The sequence below is a fragment of the Acanthopagrus latus genome, chromosome 7 (genome assembly GCF_904848185.1).
Source record: "Acanthopagrus latus isolate v.2019 chromosome 7, fAcaLat1.1, whole genome shotgun sequence".
Lineage (NCBI taxonomy): Eukaryota > Metazoa > Chordata > Actinopteri > Spariformes > Sparidae > Acanthopagrus > Acanthopagrus latus.
The window spans coordinates 5,647,742-5,660,046 of NC_051045.1; positions in this window are offsets into that span (position 1 = coordinate 5,647,742).

The following is a 12,305-nucleotide window of genomic DNA, read 5'->3' on the forward strand; positions in this document are numbered from 1 at the left end:
ACAATGACCCTCATTCACTTGTGGCTGAATTTTGTTTGGGTATGTGATGGTATGCAGGATTCCTTGTTGCTTCGTGAATGCAAAACCTGCACGGCAAAGTAATGAAAATATTATTGGTCCTGTAAATGTTAAACAAGAATGCAGTGATCTAAGTGCTGAAAGAAAGGAAAATCACTCCACCAAATCTGTCACCGTCGAGTAAAAATGTCAAACACATGTTCAGAGAAGTTGTCCAACGACCAAAAATACCTCAGAGGGGAATCAGAACAAAATACAGCGCAGATTCAGACATGTTGCAATGGACTCAGGGGGGGCAACAGTTATGTGGTGCTTAATATCACATTAACAGATGGGAAAACGGTCCTGTTCAGTCGGTATTAATTTCTAAATGTTGTTAAACATTTAAATCAGACAGTAAAAGGAGCTAATTGAATATAAGTGTCACATTAGGGGCCAACAGTTTCTGTCCGACTGTCCACTTTGATCCAGTCTAAAATATCTCAACAACTTTTCAAAGGATTGCCATGAAACTTTATACAGGAATACAAGTTTCCCAGAGGATCTTAGTGTCCTTGGTGATCCCCCAAGTTTCCCTCTAGCGCCACCACATGGCAGACATTTGGGGTTTTGGGTGAAGTACCTCAACAACTATTGAACCAGTTGCCACGACACTGTAATAACTTTTCCTCTACTGCCGTCACCAGGTCAACATTTTTCCAGTACTTCAGTGTAAATACCCCTAAAGCTAATGGCTTTCCCTGCAGTTTAGTTCTAATTAACAACTGTTAGCATGTTAATATGGTAAACTAATGCTGAGGTACCATCAGAATCAGAGATTGGAATTTCCTAGTTGAGATTTCCAACTTCCAACCTCAAAGACTTTCAGATGCAGTTGACAGAAACTGTACCTTCATAAAGTTATATGTCTTTGGCAAGTGTACACACATTAAACCCTCAGCTGTCCAGCCCCCTTACATATATCAAAAACAAAGAGCAGGGAAACATATGAGGTAAGAAACAGCATTATACATTTTATTTTAAGGCACATACTTGGAAATCTATGCAAATAGTCCATTCGCTGACCTAATACAAGCACTGCTGTGATATCAGACAACTGCTTCTTCTTGAAATCGGGACATACACAAGTTTCCAAGTAGGAATTCCAACTTCAAAGTGACGGAGGTTGGAAATGTTCGAGTTCGCAATTGTTGGAAAGGAGCATATGATGGGGTAAACAATGTACCTGCTAACATGACATGTTGTAATTGTCATTGCGAGCGTTCTAGCATTAGCATTAAGGTCAAAGAGCAGACTCACAGAGCTGCTAGCATGATTAGCACGAGCTATTTCTCTGCATTCAGAGAGAATGTAAGGTGAATTTTGCAGGTGCTGCAATTACCAAAGTCAACGGAAAAATCCAAGTTAATGCAGATTCATTCAAATCGATGCAAACACACATCCACACAAGATGGAAAACGTTTCAGTCTGAGAGAGAAAATGGATGAAAACAAAAGACAGAATTAGTGTTGTGAGTTCAGTGGCTGGGCTGAAAGCAGACAGTGTATTTCAACTGATGACGGAGCATCGAATGTGCTGCAGGCTGTTGTGGTTTCATGGGTTAAGTCAAGGACTCTCACTCAGGATGCTGGTTTGTAACCTGTGAGCAACACATTATTATACTGTTGACTTTTGACACGAAATTCACTTTTATGTTTTGTTTTTCAGCTTTCTGTCAACGTTTGGTTTGATTTAAGGAGACATGGTTTGGGTTTAAAGTATACCCTTCCAAAAGCACGTGTTTGAAAGGATAACTTCTTCCACGTGCAAGTTTTTCCGGTCTTCCTCCGCCGAGTTGCAAAGTAATGACGTTACAAAAAAACGTGATTGCTCAGCTGGGTGATGAACCTGGAACAATATTAACTACGATGTTCCGGGAGCAACACCAACACAGTGATATCACACACATGCACATGCATACCTTGCTAGCTTACAGTTACCTCATGGTTGATGCATTAAGTGTTTGGGGAAAATACAAATGGTCCAACAGATAATGAAAATCGTAGAACTCTGTGTTGGAATGGAAATGTTTTAGTTGTGTGGTTGTCATGTAGTTTTAGTTTTTAGTAATATCCTCCACGTACATTTTCGTACCCCCAACACATTTGGCCTCAGCAAGCCCAGACAATATTCCAGTCTGCCAGTCCGTGGCTTTGGGTGGTGCCAACTAGCTGTGACTGATTTGAGTGTGACTCAGAATAAACAGGCTGTGGGCTGTAACAGCCACAAATAATACTCAAATCTGTTCCCAGGACAATATTTGACACATGCACAACGTGCAGAGCAGCTCCAAGTGCACTTGGTAATTGGTGTCTGAGGTTTCGGCACCATGTGACGCTGAAGGTTTTCTAGTCGCAGGCTGGTCGGTCGGCTCTGCCAGATCTGCAGGTACTCTTTCAGTGAGGAGGGCAGATTAGCTGTGACTGATGGAGCAGCAAAAAGCATGTGAGAGGTCCAACTTCGCAGCCTTGAGACAGGAAGCGTGTGTGAGTTGTAGTCTGCTCATGATGTTGTTGTACTGAGTTATACTGACTCATTATTCCAGTAAGGATTTTGGAGAGGTAATGTGATGTCAGGCATCACTGGATCACCACCACACCCAGAGGTCACGGACGAAGCTGTTCTAATCCATTCAAAACACAATAACTGCTCGAACTGCACCTTGTCTGCTTCTCTTCCGTCTTTATTTCAACACACCTCAGCTCAAGTAGCTTCCTGATTAGGAGTTTCTTTAAAAGTCAGCAGTGTAGATAACGTCGTCATTCATTAAAATTGGCTTTGAAATCAAACGGCCGGACGAAGTGACATCTGGATGGACTGGAACAAGTGCCGCTTTCAACAGCTCAGTCATAAAACTTTTAATAGTTAGGAAAAAGACAAGAGGAAGGGCTGAACATCTAAGCAGCTGGAAAATTCGCCTAACATTTACATAACATAATGAAGAGCAGCAAAAGTACTTTGACCAGGCATTTCCTCTGAAATAGCTCTTGTGTAACGACAGAGGAAATACTACAGGTGCACGGCTCTTGTATGATGTAATGTACATCTTAAATTGTCATGAGTGTTCCAAGTATAGCCAAAAACAACAAACTCAGACATGATTTAATTCCACCAAGCCAGTCAGCCAGAGACTAAATACGGTAATTACCTTCATTCCACACACCAAAAGTCTAAAAACGTCTAGACTTTGACGAAACCAGAGCCGAAAGAAAAAAAACCACAAAGTGGAAACGTCCAAAAAGGAAGGGAGGGAGAAAGGAAGAACTGATTGTGTCCTTTGTTCATGTGCATATTATCACCATTTATATGATTAATGTGTCAAGATGTGCTCCAGATGTAAGCAGGTACAGGAGGAAACACACACCCACAGCTGCAGCTCCTCCAACATGGATAACTCCAGCCGCAGCCAAAATGTTTTTCCTACTATGACACCTAAAATTCCAGGCATTCCAGCTCGATGTGTGAAAATCCCACAGTGTTGCCACAGGAGCACCCAGAGCGGACGATCAGGACATCATCCTGACCAAAGGTCAGCTCCTGACGTACACAGGGTCGAGGTGACTGCGTGTCTACAGCGGGAAAAGAAAAGCAAAGATTGCGCAGACGCTCATTGACACCTTCTCAGCATGACAGCTGCTCTGACAGATGTTATCGACAAAGGGAGAAACAACTGCACAACGTCACGCGCTGTATTAAAACTCAGATTGTCGCTGCAATGACAAATGGACACTTCCTGTGCAGATTCACAGGTCAGACCTCAAATTATGTCGCTGATGAGGGGAGGAGGAGCTCACTTTAAAACTTTTACTAATGTGAGTTTTGGCAGTACCACCTAGGTGGAGACTGAAATATCTCAACAACTGCTGGATAAATTGTCATAACATTTGCACAGACATTTATGTACCCCAGAGGATGAATTCTACTGACACTGGTGATATCACTTTTCCTCTAGTGCCTCCATGAGTTTGGCAATTTTGTTTCTCAGTGAGATATCTCAGCAGGCAGTGGAGGGATTGCCTTTAACTTTAAAATCTTGATGAGTCCATTTTATTGTTTAATTATTCAGTGAAGTATGTCAATATTTGCTACAAACAGAGATGTGAGGAGTGTCCACAAAGATGATAGTACTGGGACGATACACTTATAGTGCAAACACAGTACTTGGGTGCATTTTATGTATTTGTTGCAATATAATATTATGATTTGCGTGATTTTTATTTGCTTTTTAAACCATAGGTCATGGGGAAAAGTTGAATCATACACTTCTTAAGACCAGTTAATTTCAGTAGGATGATTGCTGTACTATACTCATTTTCTTAATGTCTTATTCTAAACTATTTTCATGCCCCTGTAAACCACTTTGAATTGCATGGCGCTCCATCAACAAACTTGCTTTACCATATAAAGTGGTAAGTAAATTGAATTACCATAAATTGCCATACGAAAATAATAGATAAAATAAAATGTTAGGCTAAAAAAAAACCACAACACCTGACAACTGCACAGTGCAGAATGTTATCCTGCTGAAAAAAGTGGTGAATAATATACTTTTTTCAAGTATAGTTATATAAAATTGATTAAGGAATAATATAAAAAAAAAAAAAAGAATAAACATACTTAAGAAAATCTGTTTTTTTCTTCACCTCCTTAAAAATAGAATAAATAGCTCTGGATCTGGGGCCATAGATAAAGCCGATATAATGGGTCTGCAATTTTGTGCTGTGCCCCTTGAAGCTAGCGGATGATTTGTGGTAAACTTCTCCCCCCTCAGGATAAATTCAGTAACTAGTTATTTCAAATAGGTGAAAAACAAAAGACAATCAATTTAGCCACACCAGTTGAACTAATACTAAATGTTAGCATGCTATTATAATCTTATTATTATCTTTACATGTGCAAAAGTTAACACTGTTATTGTGTGTTTGTTAGCATGCTGATGTTAGCATTTAGCTGACAGCACCACTGTGTACAAACAGAGCCACAGGTGAAGCCTTTTAGTCTGGTTGCTAGTAAATCCCATGACACATTGTTTGTAGCATTGGGCCGCACATATTGCCATCTCATCATCCTCCCGCTTATGTAAACTTTGTTTTTCTTTTCTTTTTTTTTTTTGTCCACGGCCGGGGGTCAGGCGGTGTTTGTGGAGAGCTGCTTACAGCAACGCGGCGTGGAAATAGCCTCCTGCATTCACCGACACACCTAAACAAACAACACATCAATTCCTGGCCTCGGTTACTAAAAATAAATGAGAACAAATAAATAAGCAACAAGGATTCAATTCATGACGGCGACCACTTCCTCACATGGTACACGGTGTTGGTAATTTTAGCTGAGACTGCGCGCTAACTTCAGACAGAGGAAAGATATATTCTGCAGACAGCTGGAGACATCTTAAACATAGGAACTCCGCTCAGGGTTGTTTTATTTATCGTGCTCGCTCCTGCTGGTCAAAGTAAGAAGGCCAAGTCACTACAGACACATCGACGCGACTGGAAACCAGGATCTGAAGCTGTCGGATTGCTCTGAGAGTAACACATGACACATCACCAGGGGAATGTCAGAAGAATGTTTTAACCAATTGAGAAAGAAAAAAAAAACAGTTTCTGTTTGATTTATTAGTTAAACCTCCTTTCTGGGAATCAGGGGAGGTATCATTCTTCACGTTACTAACGAGGTGAATTATTCCAGCCCATTTCCAGAGACAACACCAATAACGTTCTGAGTACGAGCTCAGTGTCCGTGAAACAGACTGACCACAGCTCTGAGATAAACAGAGACTGGAACTAAATTATAGGTGCAATGGTTCACTGATGGCATGAAGTCACAGCTGCCAGTGAGTGGGAGTAGTCAGGGTGTACTGTTGCTCTCCCAGTGGTAACTTGAGGACAGCCAGCAAGAAAGTTTTGTAACTTTTCACAGTGTTTATGGATTTTCTTTAGGTCAGTCTGTGGGAATGATTTTATCGACATCCTGAGTTGTGTGTGTGTGTGTGTGTGTGTGTGTGTGTGTGTGTGTGTGTGTGTGTGTGTGTGTGTGTGTGTGTGTGTGACATCAGAACGAGGGCTCTAAAAGTTATGTATTTTCAAAGCTGTAAAAAGCTCATTTCCTTTTGATTTGCAGATGTGGTTTGCTGACGCTTCTTCAACTTCATCCCTCGAGCATTTCATCTTCTCTCCCCTCAGTCCAAAAAGAGTAAAAGTAGCAACACGCCGCTGTAAGAAGCAAAAGGTCTGAATTCAAAATGTGCAAAAACTTGCATGAAAGAAAAAAAAAATCACAAGCTAAGAATTTGTTTCCACAAGATAATAACTTGGTCTCACAGAATAAAAGATATCAACTTTCAGGGCTTCGAGGGCTCCGTAATGACGTGACATGATGCAAATGCCAAATCTGTGTTTTGGATGTGATTTCCTTTGTCTGGTTAGATTTCCATCGTAAGCCAGCAGTGGGGGTTTATACAGCTACACAGTAGTTTTATATGGTCAAAGGGACCTCTGCTGGACAAGCAGGATGGATAAAGTGAGTTTACATTACAACACAGCTGCTGAATTTAGCTGTTGCTCACTGACACGGTGAGTCACAGCTGAAGGAAGAAGTTTAACAGTTAACATGGAGGTGACAGTTTGTCCTGTTCTCTCGGAGCAGGAGGCTTCTTGTATCGGGGGGGGGAACTTCAGAAATATAATCTAGAGTACGCCGGAGCACACATGGACTAACATCACGACACCATGTGCCTCTTCATCAGAGTCAAACAAATCCAGAGACTCATCCTCTTAAATAACCTTCTCTAATCAGGACCTGATGCAGCACAGGCTGGAGAGAAGCTGCATGTAGGCAGGGCTCACGTCTAAAAAGTACATTTGTGATATTAAAATTCCCAGAAATTGTAATTATTTAGATAACGTCCCTTAGCTAGGACCAACTTAACCAATATGATTTAACAAGGAGCCGAGCCTGACTTGTTATTTTATAGCAGTGTTTCTTTGGATGTTAACTGATGTCTGATGTTTTGTGACAGTCCGAGGTGGATCCTTTTTTCATCCTTGGTATTATTTTATAATCTAGAGCCCCGTTTACATAAAGCCTGTCTCCTGGCTACTGAAATATAAGTAGTTCAGACACTGAAGGGGCCTGATATGTGTATGTTTCTCTATTGCTGTGGTAGTAGGCACATTGTCTGTGAAGTTCACTATTTGTAAATCTACTTTTCTACATGCGTTTCATTGCTTCCTCCCCTTTTCTCCGGCCTGTGTTGGATTAGTTCCTTTTTAAGGGAAGTTATATTTTAAAAAAAAGGTGGAAGTTTTTCTATTGTTCTGCCACTTGTGTATTGTTGTTCATTGTATATTATATTTTCTGTGATTTCTACTATTTTTAAGTGTACTTTTTTAAATGTGTGATTGCCCCGTCCTCTTGTCCTCCAGCCTGTGCTGCATCAGGTCCTGATTAGAGAAGGCTGTCCAGCAGGATGAGTCTCTGTATTGTTTGACTCTGATGGAGATGCACATGTTGTTGAAATGTTTACCCTTTTATAAAGCTTGTTTCCAAAACCTGAGTGCTCCGTATACTTTGTACTATATTTCTAAACTTACTCCTGATACTGAGACAGTGTTTCCTTTTTTCTTATTCTGCACAATAATCAACAGATCATCTTGTCTGTACACAAACTTATTCTCTGACATTATGACGTCAGGCCCTCAAAGTACAGGTGTAACTGGTGATCAGAGTGAGAGGTGAGCCAGGTGTCTCTGCGCTCTCTCAGCTCGCAGGCTAACATGGATGGATCAAAACAAAACATAACCGTAGATTTGACATGTTTCAGCCAACAGAAATGAAAATGTTCAGATTTCTCAACTAGAATTTGCAAAAAAGATTTGCAACAGCAATCATGTAATTTAGCTGGACAAATAAAGTAAATATCATGAATGTGTAGCCAGCTTATTATGTAGGAGGACCTGTAGGATGATTTGTTAAATCAAAAACAGCAATTGTAAAGTCCATGAGAACAGAACAGCCTCTTCTACAATCACACAGACCTGTTTTTACACTTCTCTGATGTGTGAGAGGTTGAAAAGCTCAGTGCAGTGTTCAAAAATCACTGAGAAATCAATGCTGTGCTGTAGATCAGAGGACAGGAGCACAAACACTGCTTTGATACGACGGAGGATGAAAAGAAAACCCCTGCAGTCGTGTTGGATCCCATTTCTGTAGCATGACAGTAGATGTCCACATACTTTTGTGTACTTTTGGTCTGAGGTTGATGCTGTCAAAAGGAGCTGCAGTAGTCTAGTTTGTTTCATGTTGTGTTTTGGTGCCCCCTGCTGGACATTTTTAATAGGAAGGCCTGGTTAAAGTTTTCGTCCCTCTGCAGTGGGCTCCTCCATCATGATGTCCAGACAGCTTTGACAGATTTGACAAGCCAGCCTTCTCCTCGAGACTTCTTCATTGTCTTGACACTTGTGACGAGTCTGAAGGTCGGGCAGGCAATTCTGACTCGAGTGCTTCCAGAACTGGTCAGTGGGGATTTTACTGCACTGCCACAACTTTCTGTTTAGTAACTTTGACTCTGGATCAGCCAAAAGACGGAGACCTTAAAGCAATAGTTTGACATAGTTTGAAATATGTTTAGCCAGGTATAAAGAGCGGGAACAGCCTGGTTCTGTTCAGGTGAAAAAAATCAACTCCTCACAAATGTACAGAGTATCCATAAACAAGATTTAACGTCTTAATAAGATACCATTAGGGGACCTGGGATGTGGGTTTTGTTACCTTAAGGCTAGCTGTTGCCCCCTGTTTCAAGTATTTATGCTAAGCTAAGCTAACCACTGCTGCAAGTTGTGGCTTCAAATTTGTCTAACAAACACAAGAGTGGTATCAATCTTATCTGGCAAGTATCAGCAAGAAAACAAATAAAGGTCTTTTACAAAAATGTCAGGCTCATTAAAGAGGCAATTTGTGAGATATGGTCAGAAGTTTAGTTTAATACATTCAAAACAAATGAACCAACAATATAAACAGAGTGTGAATAAACAGCCGTGTTGGCTTTATGTCCAAGACGTCCATGTAATGTGTTGCAGAGATTTTAACTGAAGTTAGCATGCTAACCAGCTAGCACCTTTCTGTCCAGTCTCTTAATATGACCTCTAGGGATGACAGTATGATATCTCTGAGATGTGTCAGTTTTGCTACTTCTCTAATGAGTATATTCACTAAAGTCACAAAATGTCAAGACAGGAGATATTTTCTACACCTGTTGTCCTTAATAAACTGAAAAATACCACCTCTGACCCAGACACAGCTACCTGAGCTACTGACAGCCGCTTGTTGCTACAGCGAACATTAAGTCCAGCACATTTGGGAGGAGTAATAGTTACGCAATAGTTTTATAGATGCCCTCTACTTATGGTAAATTCTTATAAATGACAGCTTTTCTAACAGCATAGTGATATGTATGAGAATAGTGTGCTGTATAGCAAGCGGTTTGGGGAAGCCACTTCCTGTTTTGACACTGTGAACGAGGCCAAATAGTTTTTTTAAGTTGTGCAAGAAGGCCGACGGTGAACCAGATCTCTTCCTCAGTGTGGCTGAAAGCAGAGTAGAGGTTGTGAGAGCAGTGCATTAATGGCCGGAGTGGTGGAACGATATGTCCAGTCACAAATGGGTGGAAATGATCAATTAATGTATACTCACATTGCTCGGCTGACCAGAGTCTTGAAGAAATGCTCCCATTAATGAGTCGATTCACTTTGTCAGTGAGATCTAGATGACAGGACGTATAATGTTCTCACGTCTGTCAGCTAAGTCTACAGCCAAGGAACCTTAGCTTAGCTTAGCATAAAGACAAATGGAAATGGAGGCAAAAGCTAGCCTGGCTCTGTCCAAAGGTTAATAACTATCTGTCCAGATCAGACAAGCAATTATGTGGTTTCCTCTTTCCTCTTTCTGGCATTTTAGGACAATGACAGGAGATAAGTATTACTTTCCAGCAAAGCAGAAAAGGGACACTGAATCCTGACTTTAAGAAGTGCTTTTTTCCCCCTCTGACATCTCTTCTGATTGCTACTCTTACCTCTCACTGTGTGTTTGTGGCTTTTAAACAGTAAATAGAGAATGTAAATCTGTGGTTGTGACAAGTTGGCAGTACAAGTTTGTACTTAATAAGCTATGTATACTTACACTACGGTGTTAAAGTTTCAAAACTTTGAAGCCAAAGTCTCCCCGTATAAAAAAAAAAAAATGCAAGCGCAAGTGAAACCACAGATGACAGATAAGAAAGACAGAATCCTGTCCAGAGTCACTTATTGCACAATGTCACTTATCTTTATAAATGTGATTAGACAAACTAATAGCCGGGCTGTTTAAACACTAATGAGCAGGTAATGGACGTTTGTAAGGACAGATGAGAGGAGAAGCGGCCAGAGAGAAAAACGATATTCTCAGAATCCAGAAGTCGGTGTTTGCTGATGAAACACAACACACACAAGCGACCTGGCACAGACACAAAACCTCAGTGTCGATGAAACATCTTTACATGTTCAGCCTTGAAAACCTTTTCACCAGAAGTGTTTCTTCATCAGTAGTTCTGAAAAGGAAAAGAAAAACAACTGATGACAAGTAGATTATTCAGACTGAGTGAGGAACATTTTCCAGCTCTGAGCACAACAAGAATTTTGTTTTCTTTTGGTCGGTAGCAGAAAAATGAAACCTCACTAGATAAGATGGAAATTGACAGGGCCGACTGCCTGTCAAAGCCCGTGAGAAAATAACACCACTTCTCATGAACGACACAAGAAAAGTAGCATTGAACAAGCAATATTAGCTTTTTTAATTTTTACTACACTCGGAAGTTGTAGAGAGATTAAAATATCTTGAAAAAGCCACTCAAGTCACAACTATTACTGAAAGCACTGACTGCAGCTGTTTGTCTGCGTTTAAAAAAAAAAAGTATGTCAAAAGTTTATCTGTCAGCAAATAAGAGGCATGTTTGGAAGCAGAAGTATCAGAGCAAGTCACGCACAAGGCCACGATGCTGAAACCGCTTCTCATGCTGCTTCACATCTTAAATCCGCAGCCAAAGCAGACCGGCAGGGAGACGCTCCAACTGTGGACAAATGTTTAGACAGAGTGATTTCACCACTATGGAACTTAAATCAATCCTCGTTGTTCTGGATCCCACTGACCCCACTGCTGCATCTATAGAAACTATAACAGTAGTTCTTGTTAAAAGGCGCTACGTGGAAGATTCGGCCCTGTTGGATTCAGTCTCCAAACTAACCGGGTGGGCAGCATGTCACCAAGTGGATGAGTCCTGCCTGTACGTCTTTGTTTGTTTTATGTTGGACTGAAGACAGACTGCAGTGACTCCCCGTCACCTCGTGAGCAGTGTTATAAGACAGGAAGCTAGCTGGTTAGCATGCTCGCTTCAGTAGATATCACTGCAACACAGCACAGTAAAGACAAAACAATGTACGTTATGTTATAGGGCTGCAACTAACATGTATTTTCATTTACGATTTCTTAGTTTCTTGATTGAGCATGTCGTTAAAAGTGACGTCTTCACGTGTCTTGTTTTGTGTGACCACCAGTCCAAAGCACAAAGACATTCACTCTGTTATCATGTATGAACAAAAATCCCAAAACCAAACCATCATTTCTCATCAGGAGGAGCCAGCAAATTCTTAGCTTTGAAAAATGGTAATTCTGTTGACAAAAAAGTAGTCGTTGATGCTCCATACTTCTGTCTGGGGTCAAGAGGTCAAACTCCCTGATACACCTGTTATAAACAAACATATATAATGTTGAATTTATGCATACGTGTTGTATTTGACCATGTTTAAAAGTGGTGAAAACAGAAATCATCAGTTCAAAATCACGTTATAAGCAATTCTCGTAAAATTAGAAGTCATGAAGCATGAAGGTGATGAAACAGTGTGTTGTAGCTGTAAGAGGATCCTAACAGAGTAACAGGATTAAATGGAAAGGCCTGTTTCTACTCTTTATTTGAGATCGCAGGGATTCAGGCAGTGTTTCGTCAAATCTCCGGAGCATCATTTGAGCACGCGATTCGTTCTTCGTAGAGCCTTGAAGAAGGAACAGCCTTGTAGTAAACATCTTTGAATTCATCTCGCTCCATTTAACCCTCACACAACTGATAATACGTTTAAAAAATACAATTTACACATTTAGTATATTGATATTATGTCCGACTTTCATTGGGTGACATTTTTCAACCTGCCCTGCACCTGCCC